The following is a 16,533-nucleotide window of genomic DNA, read 5'->3' on the forward strand; positions in this document are numbered from 1 at the left end:
GATGCAAACATTAGCATTAGCAACTCCACCACACAGCAGAACTCCTCCAGGCTTGTCACTCTGAGTTTGTCATGCGAGCTGAACATAAAAGTCTCCTACACCTATCTCCTGCATTAGCTTCTGATAGAAAATAGAGATGGTGAAACTCTGGGATTAGTCACTTAACATTCATGGACTCACCCATCTTGACTCACGACAGAGAAGGCTGTTGTTGGTTTGGCATCGAGGAAACAGCAGAGATGAAGGCTAGTAGAAGCTAACTGTTGGCATTAGCGACTCCACCACACAGCAGAACTCCTCCAGGCTTGTGTTATTTGTGGGGATAAAACATCAGGATTACAGAGCAAACAGAGTCAGTGGAAGAGTCGTGTTGCTGTTAGCCAATCAGAGAAGAGATGTCTATATATCAGGAAATAAGACTCCGTATCCTGTCGTCTTCTGTTATTTTCTGCCTACTTCTACATCCTCAAACAGGGGCACCTGAGATTTTTTCGTTCCCCAGAGAACGACTTACAAGGCATTCATTCCTACCAGAGACTGCTGCAAATAATAATAATAATAATGCATTGAACTTATATAGCGCTTTTCTAGACACCCAAAGACGCTTTCACACACTCTCACATTCACACACTGCTAGTGATGGTAAGCTACTTGTAGCCACAGTCACCCTGGGGCGGTCTGACAGAGGCGAGGCTGCCATTTGGCGCCATCGGCCCCTCTGACCACCACTAACACAGGCAAGTTGGGTGAAGTGTCTTGCCCAAGGACACAACAGCAGGATACCCCTGGCGGGAGCTGGAATCAAGCCCATGACCCTCCGATCATGCGGCAACCCGCTCTACCACCTGAGCAGTAGCGGTTTTAGGCATGGGCAGACAGGGCAGTTGCCCGGGGCGGCATTTTTTCATGACACAAAAGGGGCGCACAAGTGCGGAGTAAAAAAAATAAAAAAGAAAGAAATCTGCGCCGCACCGAGGTTTTCTACTATCTGTCATATGACAGTGTCTGGATTGGAAACAGCAAGTTGGCGCCCCTGCAGCTGCAGGCGCTCCTGCTGACTGAGAGGGTTCAGGTGCTCCGTGCGTGTATGAAGAAGAGGAAGGGGAGGGATGCGGCGGGGGAATTCACCTCTGGGTCTTCCCAAATGAAATGAGCGGGTAGGGGCTGAATCAACTGTATTAACACGGCTAAAGTCAATCACATCTTGATGTTCTTCCATTTAACGCATATTTCATTCATAATATCATAAACACAGGCCTATTGTTCTTTCAGGTTTTTCTGGATTGTGTGAAATGACCGAATAAAAAAAGGAAAAACAAAACGATTTTGTGGTCACCCCCCCATCAAGGTCAAATTGTTTAGTCCTGACTAAAGGAAACTTACTGAGTCAAGAGCCAAACAGAAGAGATGAACATAAAAAGGCTAAAACCACCAGGTGCCCCCATTCAGGGGGAAAAATAAGAAAAAAGAGGAGAAAGATAAAGGTATGTAGCTCTCATGATGCATGTTTTCAGTTTTTTGAACCAGTTAACTGGGATTTTAACGGTTAAATTCGGTCAGCTAATTGCTAACAGAGCTAATAGGGCTGAAATATTGAAACGGATATTCAAATGGTTCAAAAAATTCCTTGAATCGTTTTTTACTGGTTTCAAACTAGGATTTGTTAAATGCTCGCTGCAGCCTGTGGCCTGCCTGAACAACAACAAACACATGTTGATCATGTTCACATAATAATAAATAAAACAACTGTACAAGCAGAAGAAAACTCCCCAGTCACCACTAACTATCCTGTTTATTTATTGCAGATGGCTGCACTGATTATTTTTTACATGATTTGTTCTGTAAAAGTTGGCATTTTTGGTAGTCTACAGTTTTTTATGTCAGTTTAAATTACAATTTCAGAGGCCATTCTAAAATATTATGGATCATGAGCTCTATTGGAGATCTACCCCAACTTTTGGACTGCTCTGCCAGTCACTGTGGCTCAAGCTGAGAGGAGCTTTTCAAAACTTGATCAAGTCATACCTGAGGTCACCTATGTTTCAGGGGCGGCTCACTCACCTGGCTCTGATTAGTATCGATCACTCAGTAGGGGAGCAGATTTCATATGATGACATTATTGATGACTTTGCATCAAGGTTAGGTTTTAATTTTAGTTTGTGTTTTCTGTTCTAAGTGCAGTGCTGTAGTGATTATCTTTAGTTTGTTATGTGTGAAATATTTTTGCTATATAGAATATTTATTATCTATTATGTTCATATATTCTTAATATTTAGTTGTTGTTTTTGTATATTTGATTGTATATATTTTGATACAGTATATAATGTATATTGCTTTACATTCTGACAGCTTCATAGTAATTAATGTAAATATGTGCAATAGGGTTGTCACGATACTAAAATTTCAAACTCGATTCGATACTGGAAAAAAAACTCGATACTCGATTTTGATACTATTTAAAAACACCAATTTATTGAACAAGTTTATTCAAAAAATAACATTCCTCAATTTATATTGCAAAAATTAAATGTTAAGAATTAAGTGTGTAAAGTGCTTAAACCTTTCAAGTATCAGCATTTTTTAAAACGTGCATACAAAAACTGGTGAAAATTAACACTTTAAAACATGAATTGTCTCACTATATATACACTATTTGCAGAGTGATGTTTTGCTGCTTAAACTCTGTTTAAGGTGCATTTTTGTCATAAGATGTAATGCCATATGTTTTGTTCTGTACTTTTGAACAACTCTGTTGGTCAGTAAAGGGAGAAAACGAATTTCTCCACAGTAGGACAAAGGTACATCTACCGGTAATCTTAATAAAAACAGATTGGCGCACGGCAGTGACGTCATTAAAGGCGCCGGTTAGATTAGCCGTGGCCAGTCTGTTTACGCCTAGAAATCCCAGACCCGCTCCAAACGAACAGGGGGAATCACGTTAATGATTCCTAACAAAACCTTTCGACATTGAGAGGTTTTGGTGCAGATAATGTCTTATTTCGAGGCTGCACCATGGGTGCCCGTCCGCACCCGTTATATGGATATACACTGATGGCGATTCGCCGATGGATCTAAATACCCCGGGGAATCCAAGTAGCACCAAAGTTGTCAGCGTGAGTAAACAAATGTACTGCATGCTAGAAATTAAGTCCGGGTTGCAATAAACGGGAGTTTCCTTTAAGCACATAAGCGTGAATATACAACTACGTGTCGGACTTGGTATGCTAATTAAGTTGGGCTGTGAAGCGCCTCCCAAATTCGCTGTTTTTGTTTTTGTTTATTTATTTGACAGACAAAACTTGGATCGGAGACAACTCGCGTGGGAAATTGCAATGTAGCCATGCGGCGTCTTCTTCTGTTTGTCTGGGAGGCGGAGGCTGCTTTACGGCATCTGGCTGTCGTGTGTGTCGGTGTACTTGAAGAAGGCTGTGTATAATAGTCCATAATATCGATATCACAGGGATGGAATATCTCATTTAGATACCACTTTTAGCATCAATTTATATCTAGGTATAGATTTTTTTGACAACACTAATGTGCAACTTAGAAAAATGAATGTTCAATAGTCATTCTAATAAAACATGCCTGTTTGTGGAAAACATGCGTGTGTTCGTGCAGGCGGGGTGGTGTGGTGGTGGTGGTGGTGGTGGTGGTGGGGGGTCTCAAAGGGGGCCTCGCCCGGGGAGTAATTCCATGTAGAACCGCCACTGCACCTGAGCTACTGCTGCCCCCAATGTATCGTAATGTCTCTGACTCAATGTTTGCTCTTAGAGGTATTTAATACTGGCTGCTGTCGGCCGTAAGCCACGCCTTACAGCTCTTAGCTCTCTGATAAAAAGAAACATAGCCCCGTTTAGCTTCAGCTAAGTTAACATTCAACCCGTAACTTTTTTATAGCCAACCAACAAAAGGGACAGCCTCAAACCGGAACAACAACTTGTTTTCCCGCCCGCTTTACTCGCCCTTCAAAATAAAACGTTAACATTAACCCTTCAAACTGTTAAACTATTGAAAATATGACCTTTAAACTCAGCTTTGGGGCATTTGTTGCAAGAGAGAGTTACACTAACAAACTCAGCTATTCCGTTTGATGATTCTTGTTTGGTTTGAACGAATGTGAGGATTTTTTTTCTCAGACTCTCCTAACTGAGGAATTTCCAGGTATTCACTGAGATTTATTTCGTGTGTCGAGCTTTTTAATTGGTTTTTCCTCAGAGGGAGCATTTCTCCCTCGTTATTGTTTACAAAGCCTGAAGCAATGCAGCACCTGTTGGCACCTACTCAGCTGTCACTAAATCTCCAGTTTCCACCAGTAATCCAGGATGTTCCCAAAGGCCGCTGCTGCTCCAAAAGTGATTCAGAAAATGCATGAGAAAATGAGTAAAGCCAATCTAAGGACGGGTACAATCTTAAAACAAATGCATAGTTCTGCTTGGTATGTTTCATCAAATGTGTCTTAACACCTCAATAAACCGTAGGAGCTAAAACTTCCAGTTGTATCCAGTCTGCCATTTCTTTCCTCGCGGTTTATTTAGCGCCAAGCCAACGATGTGAGATCTTTGCACGACTCCAAACAGCCCTGTAATGACACTGTGGGAAATGATTAACGTTAGGGCGCTCCGCATGAAAGCCTTCCAACAGCTGTGCTGGATATCCCTAAAGCTTGGCGGGACGTTATGTGCCACGCTGTGTGTTCATTAACCCGTCAGTTGTTTTGGGAAGAATGGGAAATGTGTTTGGAATCCTAGATGGAGTAGTATTCAGGTCACATGCTCGTACAGTCCACCACACTCGCTGACCAACTTGGAGGGAAGTATGATGAAGGAGGATGAGGCGATGGGATGAGGGGGAAGCCATGATGGATAGTCTGATCCAAAATAGTCACCAGTGCTGGGTCTTAGAGGGCTCATTTTCTCATTGCTGTACATTTCAGACCTTAAAGGTGTCATTTACTCCGTTTTTAACTCAGTATAATACTGTGATCTCTGATATGAATAAACCCCTTGAGAGTCGTTTTCTGCAGTGAGAAGCTCTCATCAGAGGAGCGGGGGACAGAAGACATGAGGGTTACAACTCATTCATGATATGCAGATGATTGGCAAACAGTAATGCGACTCTTCCACTGCCATCGTTAAAGGGAAACTGTGCAGTTTGTGCACAGTTATTAATTCACCGTCGTAAAACCGAAACTTAAACCCTCTTCCTGCTGTGTGTTTGTGTTTTTAGCACCTAAAGCTAACAGCTGAAATGTCTCCCCAGCCTTCATTAGTTTCTATAGAAGCAGTTCATCAACAAATCAAACAAATCAGCTGTGTTCACGATCTAAAACATACAGGAAAGGTACTGGAAGCACACTCCAGCGCTAGCATGTTGGCTTGCTGTTTACTATTGATTCATTTCTGGTGAATAATTTGACTCATGATGGGAGAAGGAATCGTGTGGCCAAAGGTAAAGGCTGTGGTGTGTGGGCAAACCCAAGCAGACATGTTACTCTACATGGGGTTTTACCCGTTTCTTTTAGGACTTGTTACTCGTTACCTGGGTGGCTAACTGATCCAGTTGTCTGTTCGTGCTTGGACAGCACTACTTCATAAGAGGAACATCACGAATCAAAGCCCAGTCGATGCTTGTCTCCTTGGATCAGTTGATGCACCAAAACACAAAGTCAACTCTTTAGATACAACACAGGCTTTGTTTTGTGTTCCTCTCAGAGTAATCTCTCTTTGTTGCAGAGGCATGAGTCACTGCTTGTTCTAAAACTTAGGAGAGAGTTAGATAATACAACAACCACCAATAACTGCTGATCAGCTGGGTTTCAGACTAATCAGGAAACATTGTTCAATGGAGACTTTGTCAACAGGATATTGTTTACAGAACCAGTAGAGGCAGGCCATCTTTTGCTTCTACACTGCTAACTGTAGCCATGTTGTGCACACATAAAACTCTCAGCTCACCCTTTTCCACATGGGTGGCTGCAAGTATAGAGTCCTCAGCCAGCGGTCTGGAGGCTTGAGGATTCCTATAGTGCATCAGCTGTTTCCACAACTGCACTCTGCTGGATCTCCAACATTATTCCTGGGATATGTTGGAGCCTCTTTCCCAGTTTGGGGGTTCCGGCCTCTAGGGTTTCACTGGAGGTCATGACTATTCATAACTTGTCCATTTCCAGATTTTATTTTATTTTAAAACAAGCATCAATAAAATGTGTATCCATCCATCCATCCATCCATCCATCCACCCATCCATCAACCCATCCATCCACCCACCCATCAACCCATCCATCCATCCATCCATCCACCCATCCATCCATCCACCCACCCACCCACCCATCCATCTATCCATCCATCCATCCATCCATCCATCCATCCATCCACCTCCTCCTAGGGAATCTTGAAGCGTTCCCTGGCCAGACCCAAAACGTGACGGTCCCTCCAGCATGTCCTGGGTCTTCATTTAGGTCTCTTCCCTGTTGGATGTACCAGGAAAACCTCACCAGGAATGCGTCCTGGAGGAATCCTGACCAGATTCCTGAATCACCTCAACTGGCTCTTTTGGATAAGAAGCAGTAGCTGATCTTATTGTCATTGCTATCTGCTAACTGCAACCGCTTAAACATGTACAGGAAGATGCCCTCTACAGTGTGTATCTCACTGAGCTGATGCTGCCGGTGACAAATTAAATTGAAAAATTACAAGAAGATTTCCAAAATGCCTTGAAACATTCTCAATTTTCAAGGATGAGTCATAGGACGTCTTATTTAGCCAGAATGTTACACAAGTTCAAATGTCCTACATCAAGTAGAGGAGTCTAAGAACCAGGGTCTTATTCACAAGAGAAGGAAGAAGGGAGCTCAAGTGGATCGAGCAGAGGATGAGAAGGGAGTCACAAAATCTAATAAATATGTGAAATAACTGAGAAGGGCTGGTGAAAAACATTGAGAATATAAATAGGGGCAAACTGTAAACCAAGTCAAAGTAAGGAAGTAGGGCTCCGCCCACTATTGGACAACAAACAACGGGACACATTCACAGATACGGACGTTAGTCAATGGTTCGCCATACACTGTTAAAAAAGAAAGTAAATACATCCCTTTTCTAAATAAACAAACTTAAAGCCTCTGCTCTTGACTCAAAGAAAGGCTCAAATCTCAATACTCCAAAGTTAATGTCAAAGCCTTTTCAAGTGAGTCGTCCACATCTTCGATCCGATCAGCTGAAGCAACATCCCGCCCACCAAACCAAGGTTCCAATGGAGCATGGCTGGACCGACATGCAGAGCTAATTCATTTGGTTTCGGCAACTGACGGTACGGCTTTCTAGGCTCGGGAAACGTGGATTTGGAGGTCAGGTGTTTGCAGGTGTCAGATTCAAGCAGCATGCCTTGATAAAATATTGCAAGGAAAACTCTGCATGCCAGTTTTTTGTTAATGAATACATTTGAAATCAGTTTTTGCCTTCAAGAGAAAAGCTTTGAATATTTTATAGTATGATGTCATTTCTGTAAACATTGTATTTTGTTAACAATGTGCTGAACCTTGTTTAGAAGAAAATCATGAATCTAACTGAAATTACAATTTCTGCTAAAAAAAATACACAATTCAGTTATTTCCTAAAATGGTTCTGCCACATTAAAACGTCATCACCGACCTGCAACAGGACATTTAACACAACTCTCTCAACAATTGCCCTTCTCCAGATTGGTCACATACCACATGTGACCAACACGCACACATGAGGCTTTTCACTATAGTGTTGTGCACACCAATTGAGTGCAATTGCAAATCAGCTATTGACAAATTGTTGCTGTTTTTTTTTTTGTTTGGCTAATCAACAACAGTTGCAGCCCGACGAGCTAACGGCTAAAGATCTGGGTCAACTCTTCATGTTGATCTAAATTTAGGATTATGAGGCTTGACTGAAGCATGTGGGCTCAGAATCATCTTAATTTAAATGAGATTTGAACGTAAAAACATTTAGAAAGACACTTTAGCTGAAAGAAGCTTCAATCATCCGCTGTGAAGAAAAACATTTTAAACAAAAGAAAACGAGGCATTGATTTTAATGTCAATCATAAAGGATCACTTAAGACTATCTAGAAAGCAGTGTGAACCAAACCAACCATTTGGATAAACATCCATTTTTCTTTTTCATTTATTTATCTTTTCATTTATTTATCATTCAGTCTAAATCGTCTATTACAGTCGAGTCAGTTTTACAACACATTAGATGGATGTAAGGAAGCTTCCACCGAGACCAGGAGAGAAGAATAGAAGCAGGAATGTTGGAGCAACCACACCTCGGCTGCTCTGCTAGCTGTAAGCCCTCTGACTCTTCCCAGCGTTTGGGCCAAGTCCACATGTTCAAACGGAGATGAAAGGCCCCTGGTAGGAAGATCTGCTGATGCCAACACCAACCGCCTGCCAAGTGAGCTCAGCTCAGCACACTCCTCCAGATGTTCCTTGAGCAAAATATGCTGCTTCTTGACTCACCCTGGAGACGAGGAGGGAGCCTCCGCTTGACCCTCGCACTTCAAAGTGTGGAGGAGGACTCAAAACAATGAGAGCTGAGAGCTATGTGTGTGTCCAGAGGGAGAGGATCCATGATGCTTAGACAGAAAGGGTTGGGCCTCTCATCACACTTACTGACATCAGTGTATACCCACAGAACAGACACTGAGATGTCTGTTCACTGAACACCCATACGTCCATGTTTTTCAGTTATAGTAAGAAACTAGAGGAATTGCATGTTTGGCAGAAATGCTGTTTGAATGCTGAAGTCTGAAACTGATAGATGACGATGTCTAAGAACAGAACTAAAGCAGAAATTCTGTTCTGTTGTCAAAGTCACCAGAATGTAACGAAAAATATTACATTTTAGCAGAAAACACCACTATTACATGAAGAGCTTAGAGTAGATGAAAGTTGGTACCAACAAATATCACAAACAGCAGAAAGCATAAACCGCTGATCTGCAGCTGAGCTGCTTAAACAGCTGACATTTCAGCCGAAATGTTGTCGCTAAAGAAATAAGAGTCATTATAAGCTGAAGTGTCAAGTTAGGAGAATTTAGTAGAAAATTTAAAGCAGTTTTTGCTGTAAAAAATCTAATGTTTCAACTACTTCAAACATGACTAAAACATGAAGTTTAACATTGTAAGTTAAGTAAGTTAATTGAAAACAAATGTTGTCTTTGTTTTGTTAAAGTTTGCTGGAAAACCACGAGTGGAACAGAAGAAAACGGTGATAGAGCTTAAAAGGTATTGAAACTGCTGATGGGGGAATCGTAAACAGAAGAACGCAAATACCTTGTCCTTAAGCTGCAGTGTTGGGAGTAACGCGGTACAAAAGTAATTAATTACTGTAATGCATTGCTTTTTTCTGTAATGTGGTAATGTAATGCATTACAGGGAAAGAAAATGGTAATATTTACTCGGTACAATTGTCAGTAACGCGGTAATTACAATGCATTTTTAAACCCAGAATCAAGATGTGGGTTTCCTAAAAAATCTAACTGCGGGAAGCCTGAAAAAAGATCCAGTATCTACATATATGACGTCATTTATGGACTCAGCTTTGCGGGCATTCTATGAGCAGAGAGGACACAGCGGTGATGGCTCAAATACTCCAGCTGCTTCCTGCACGCGGCCGCTGTTATATTCACAAAATCGCTCCACCAAAACAAAGTCATTCGTTTGCGATCGTTTATATCAGCCCATATTCTCTGGTACGTCATGTACTTTTCAGCTGAGTTCATAATTTGTGCCCCGGCGTTTTCAACTCATTGCTGCTGGAGCGCAGCGCATATTAAGCTTTTATTTATTTATTTATTTATTTATTTTTTTTTTTTTTTGCGTTCGGTAGATCCTTTTGGCTGATTAGTTAGAAAGTAGGAAATCTAGTTTACAGTTTTTCTGGAAGACGGAGAAAACATGCAGCATGCAGGAAGGTTAGAGAGAGAAAGGGCAGGAAATTATTCAAATCAAATCAAGAAAACAAAACAAAGTGCTTGAAAAGAAAAAAGTAGGTAGATTTATCCCCAACACACATTTTTACCAGTGAAAAGCAATAATATATAAGCATTTAATATTTATACATGTGATAGAATCAGATCACCCCAGAAGTCAGTCCCACATCCAGGGCCGTATCAAGGCATTTGGGGACCAAGGCAAATATAGGCTTGGAGCCCCCACCACAGAGAGTACAGATTGTTGTTGCTTTTATTTAATAAACAATCATTTTAAAGCACTGTTATTACATCTGACTGTTTTTAACAACAATCCTATCTCAGACACCACATCACTTTCCACATATATGTCATGAGCTCACTGAGCGTCAGATTACCAGATTCATACTGAAGTTGTATTGGTGAAAGTAACTTAAAGTAATGCAAAAGTAGTGTAATGCTTAACATTTGAAAATCAGTAAAATTGTAATGTAATAAATTACTTTAAAATGAGGGTAACAAGTAATAAATAATGCATTACAGTTTTGAAGTAACTTGCCCAACACTATTAAGCAGTTTTTGTTAATGGTCCGTGATTTTTTTTCTTGTATCGCTTGTCGGGTCCGTCTTTACAACTTCATACGTGGTGCTGTCACTCAAAAATTTGTTTGTGTGATCTCTTCTACTAGCCGTACAACTTCCCTTGTTGGCAGATAAAATTGCGATGTTCTAGTCTTTGCTGAGGGAGGAGATGGCTTTTCTTTCTTGTGGGGACATGTTAGAAGGTAGAGACTTAGCATTCGAAAGAGCTGCTGTAAACTTGATCCTCAGTTCTTCAGCTTCCGTTTCACTTAGGTTGTAGTTTCTTATGGCAGATTCTGTGGCAGAGATGAGATCTACTGGGGGGATGTGTTGTGGTCTACAAAGATCAGGCTGTTCTCTGCGGACCGGCCGAGCTCTGACTCCTGCGGTCGGATGCAATAGTAAACAGCTTTTGAGTCTCCACAACAGTGAACTGGCTCATTTCTAACTGTACAACTTCATTAATGGATTTTTGTTGTCTAATTTGTCACCTAAAAACATTTCAAAATGTCTTTTAGATTAAACGAATAACTTCTTCATTTCTGAAATGATCTTCACTGACTAGTGGACAGATACTAGGGGTGTACCGAAAGGAAAACTCTTGGCCGAACCCAAAAACCTCAAATGAGGAAACCAAGGTCGAATACAGAAACACAGAAATAAATGATTATGTCAATAATTAAAGCCATAGCATTTATGGCTACAGTGTGGACTAACCTCACTAAAATCAAGGCACTGCAATAAATCAATTACAAAACCATATACATATATATATATATATATATATATATATATATATATATATATATATATATATATATATATATATACATATATATATATATATATATATATATATATATATATATAGCACTGTGGAGCATTAAGGATTAGCTACATATTCATTCAATGATCAATAAGCTGTGATTTTCCATATAAATATGAAATATAAATCTGATTGGTCTTTGAATGTTTGATGAGAAGACTAGGTTCTTTGACCAGGAAACACACACACTTCACATTAATCCAGACAGAGTCAAGTATGTTTATGTTTATGTATTTAGCAGACGCTTTTGTCCAAAGCGACTTACAATTGATAATCGGCATGTTGCCCTTGAGGCTAACAACAACAATAACAACAACAACTTGACATCAATCATGGAGAGGAGGGAACAAGGAGTGGACGATAGAGAGGGCGGACGGGTGAAGGGAGGGTGCTAGTTTAGAAGATGCTCTCTGAAAAGCAGCGTCTTCAGGAGTTTCTTGAAAATTGAAAAGGAAGCCACTGTTCTGGTAGTGCTTGGAAGATCATTCCACATTTGTGGAACGATGCATGAGAAGAGTCTGGATTGTCCTGAGCGTGGTGTAGGCACTGCTAGCCGACGATCCTGTGATGACCGGAGCAGCCGGGCCGAGACGTAAGCCTTTGCAAGAGGATTCAGGTAGATGGGAGCCGCACCATCTCGGACATTGTATGCTAGTGTTAGCAATTTGAATTTGATGCATGCTGCTAGCGGTAGCCAGTGGAGCTCGTGTGCTCTTTTTGGCTGATTGAAGACCAGAGGCGCCGCTGTGTTCTGGACCATTTGAAGAGGTCTCACAGTACAGCCTGGAAGACCAGTTAGAAGGGCATTGCAGTAATCGAGGCGGGAGATGACAGTAGATTGCACCAGGAGCTGGGTGGCATGTTGTGTTAGGTATGGTCTGATCTTTCGTATGTTATACAGCGCAAAGCGGCACGAACGAGCAACAGAGGCAACATGATCTTTAAAGGTCAGGTGATCATCAATCACAACACCCAGATTTCGAACTGCCTTTGAAGGAGCCAGAGATAGGAAGTCATTTTGGATTGAGATATTGTGCTGTATGGATGGTTTTGCTGGGATGACAAGTAGTTCAGTTTTAGAGAGGTTGAGTTGGAGATGGTGGGATTTCATTGTAGCGTTATGAATATGCCATTTCTGCCCTTAACAGCTGCCCTTTGACACAGTGACAGTGTGCATAAATTGCCAAGGTCGTGTGCTTGCTTCTGATGTTTACATTCCAGCAAAGAAGACAGAAGAAGGACGAAGAACGCTTTTCATTAGTTAATCAAAGAACTTTATTTTAATAAAGCTAATCAAAACAACTGTTGGTCAATAATAATCAGGTGACCAATTTGTGAAATCACAATGTTATGATTTATGTGTTTAATGAATAACAGACTTGGGCTAACTGAGCTAGACACCCTGATCCACATAAGGTAAACACATGACACATTGTTCACTCATCCAATCAGAACTTCCTTTCTGATGCGTGGCAGAGCTCTGTGGTGTTTAGTTAATCTGTCCACTCCGATTCGCCAAGAATCATAAACAACTAGCTTAGTAAAACAGAACAACGCCATTTTAATTCAGTTTTCAACGTAGTTCCACCGCAAGTTCCACCGCAGTTCCAACGTGAGTTCAACGTAGTTCAACTTGGTTCAACGCAGTTCCAACCAAGTACTCGACCAGCTCTCAAATCCATCTGATGTCCATCATCGCTAAGTGAAGTACAGACTGGCCAGCTGTATTTTCTACTTTTAAGCTGAGAACTGTCAAGCTGGAAAACTCTGTCGTTTTATCAACAAGACGACGGTTCCTTCAGAATAAAAGCTGAACTCTCTGACCCAATAAAGGGGGGTCTCTACGTGACGCTGAAACCTGCCGTTGTACCGGGAGGCGATCCTCAGACTGGTTTGTCGTGCTGCCGACGCTGTTTCACCAGTTCCAGCACAAGGAGGGTCCGAGGACCCTGGCATCCGGATCTAACACGGAAGTCTCCGCACGGTACGTAGATCGGCATAGATTGCATCTCATGTCTTCCTCCTGAAGTCCATCGTCGGTCAGTTAGGGCAAACAACATCTCGCACTCAGACTCGCCTCCACCAGATGGAGATTCTGAACTGATACACACACACCAACACTTCAGCATTACATTCATCTGCATCCATCATTAGAGAGTTAGTCCTGGAGATTGTTTCAAATAATAATAAAATAAATATTCTGAAACGTCCCATCTCTCTCTCTCTTCTTGTCTCTAATTCAATACAAGGTGTTTGAATAAAATTCCCTGTGGTGAAAACAACCTCTTTTGATTCTAAGGGCCCGGTCCAGAGATTAATGATCCAGCCCAGGTTTGGATCAGTGATATCTCTGGACCTTAATAAAAGTGTATATTCCGCTACATCATCCATTTTCATATGTCAGAGAGACAGTTTGATATTCGTGCAGAGACAGTGCGGTCGTCTGGTGGAAAAGACAGATAGAGCTGGGTGCCGTCTGCATAGCAGTTAGTAAAATGATTTTAATTCTATTTTCTAAACTAAATGATGGTTCACGACAAAAAACAAATTAAATGATGTTTGTACAGGTAGCAAATGATGAATGGAATGATGGAATGGAAGCTAGATGTTTTAGCAGAACCTTGTGAGGTTCTGACAGAGAGCTTGTGGGTTGTAAAATCTATCTGGCTGTATGGTGTGATAACCTAAACTTTATTTAGTATAAAACCATCCAATGCCAGTGTGCAGAGTCTACGGTACCCTTGTGAGACTGTCGCTCCTGGCGGACCAGAGGAAAGGCGACCCGAGTTGTGAGTTCACCGGACCTCGAGACCACAAGAACCCAAAGAGTCGTAGCTCCCATTGAATTCAGCTTTCACCGACCATGAGATGCAACCAGGGCCTGCAGGTTAGATGTCTGTCAGAGGTTTTGAGCAGCTCTTAAAAGAGCTGTTGTGTTTGATATCACTCGCAAGTGAGGCTTTGACCTTGAGGTAAAAAGAATGCATGGCCTCAAAATGCCGGTTCACCCAACTGGCCTTATCAAGTGAACGGCAAAGAGTATCTAGATCAGGAAGTGTTCTCGCTTTTATTAACTTTTGTTAATAAACGTAGCCAAATCAGACAGGTTATAGGGCATTACCAAAATACCTCAGAAATCACGCCTTCCCTCAGATATTCAGAGAGATTAACTCTCAGTGTGAAGTGCAAATGTTATAACACTTATGGGACGTGAATGTTAATCTTAATATTAATCGTATGATGTATGAGGATACTGATAGATTAACTTGTTGAATCAACAAATACTGATCTGGTATAGTTTAAGATCTGAAATGAATCATTGCAGGAAAAATATTCATTTTAACATATCATTGATTAATGCACACATTATTCATACACTTGGGATTTAACAAGAGATGATTATATGACACTTATGCAAATATCACATTTTAAAAAGTCTAAAGATGAACTTTATTCAGAGTGGAAGTAAAAGTCTCGTCTCCCACATGATGTATGTTCCTGCCACGATAAGGTAGCTGGGAATTATTATGTCTCCTTTATCCGGCGACAAGGCCTTGTGCAGTGCTTCTTGTTTGGAGGCCAGACAGATGGGGTGTATGTGTCTGCAAATTAAAAGTTAAATCCTGTACATTTTGATGAAATACTTTACCTTTGGGTAAGCTACAACTGACATTACAACAATACACAATATAAATTAGGACGCAAAATAAAATGTTTCACTGACCCCACTCGTATACATTAAATAAAACAGTTTTTCTTAATTGCTAAGACACATTTCTTGAAAGGCACTCTCCTTTTCTATAAACCAGGGGTGTCAAACTCAAACTCACACGGGGCCGAAATCAGGGGCGGTGTTAGGCCCGGCTATTTGGGCTGAAGCCCCGGATGTTTCATGGAAATCCCCGGATCTAAATCGCAGAAGTAACATGCAGTACCAAAGTCCAACAGAGAGGGAGCAGCTGGCAGTAGTTTGTATACAGCCTGCTTGAGCCTCCACCACTGTAGAAGAAGCCCTTCAGCAGCTGGCTTCTTCTACAGTCCCTGCCTGAAACGCATGAGTAAAAATGGACATAAGGACGTTTTTTAGACCAAAAGTACGGCGACAGAACCCCAGCTTTGATGAGACTGGTGTTGACTCAGGTTTGTGAGTCTTATTTGAAAATATTTGTTGTGCTGCTGGTTTGCCTAAAGTTAGCTTACTATCAGGTAAAGTTGTTGGAGAAAGAAAGGGAATATTTACTATCATCTCACACTAAACACTAACAGGAACAATACTCTGCCCTGAATATGCTTAATATGTAGCTTCAGATTAAAAATTATGTGATACAAGACATGTATGATGTTGACTAGTGTGTGTCATGTGTGTGTGTGTGCGTGCGCGTGTGTGTGCGCGCGTGCGTGTGTGTGCGCGTGTGTGTGTGTGTTAAGCCCGGGATCTTCTTCAGTCCTAAATCCGCCCCTGGCTGAAATGAAACTCTGGGACGGAGTCGAGGGCCAAACTTAATATTTTTTGAAAAAGTGACGGCAAATTTGCACATTTTCTTTATCAACATATATGCAATTTTGAACCTTTAAATTTGGAAACAAACTTATTTCTGCATTAACACTGAATGTGGAATAACCAAATTACACACGAGCAAGTCCGTTTTAAATAAAAGGCATCAGTGGTATTCATTACTTGTGGTATAATCAGCATTTTTGAAATCTATTCCAGATTTATGTTTTCTTGTTGTTTATTCATTTTTCTTATTTTTTATTCTCCTTTTTTCTCCTGTAATAAGTGTCATCGCTGCTGTGACATCTAGCTTTCCCCACTGAGGAACAATGAAGGGATTTTCTATTCTATTCATCTATCTGCAGCCTTTCCACTTCCTGTTTTACTGTAGGTTAAATCTTTTCTCACGGGCCAACAACAAAATGAAAATATCATTTTATCTTAAATGAAAATGCAACATCTCACCTGTTAACTTTCATGTTTTGGAGCAGAAAAAGAGCATAAAACCAACATATTTAAAGCTCAGTTTGCTCCACTGGTTTACTGTGATGCTCACCTGTTCCAGCCAGATACCTGCATCATGGGGTTGATCTGAGCTGAGGAGGAGACTCCTGTTGTTTTGTTCATCTTCATCATGATAATGACAACATTAGATGACAACAGGTGCTCACATAGGTTTGTGCTGCTGA

This window comes from Nothobranchius furzeri, chromosome 18 (assembly GCF_043380555.1).
Source record: "Nothobranchius furzeri strain GRZ-AD chromosome 18, NfurGRZ-RIMD1, whole genome shotgun sequence".
NCBI lineage: Eukaryota > Metazoa > Chordata > Actinopteri > Cyprinodontiformes > Nothobranchiidae > Nothobranchius > Nothobranchius furzeri.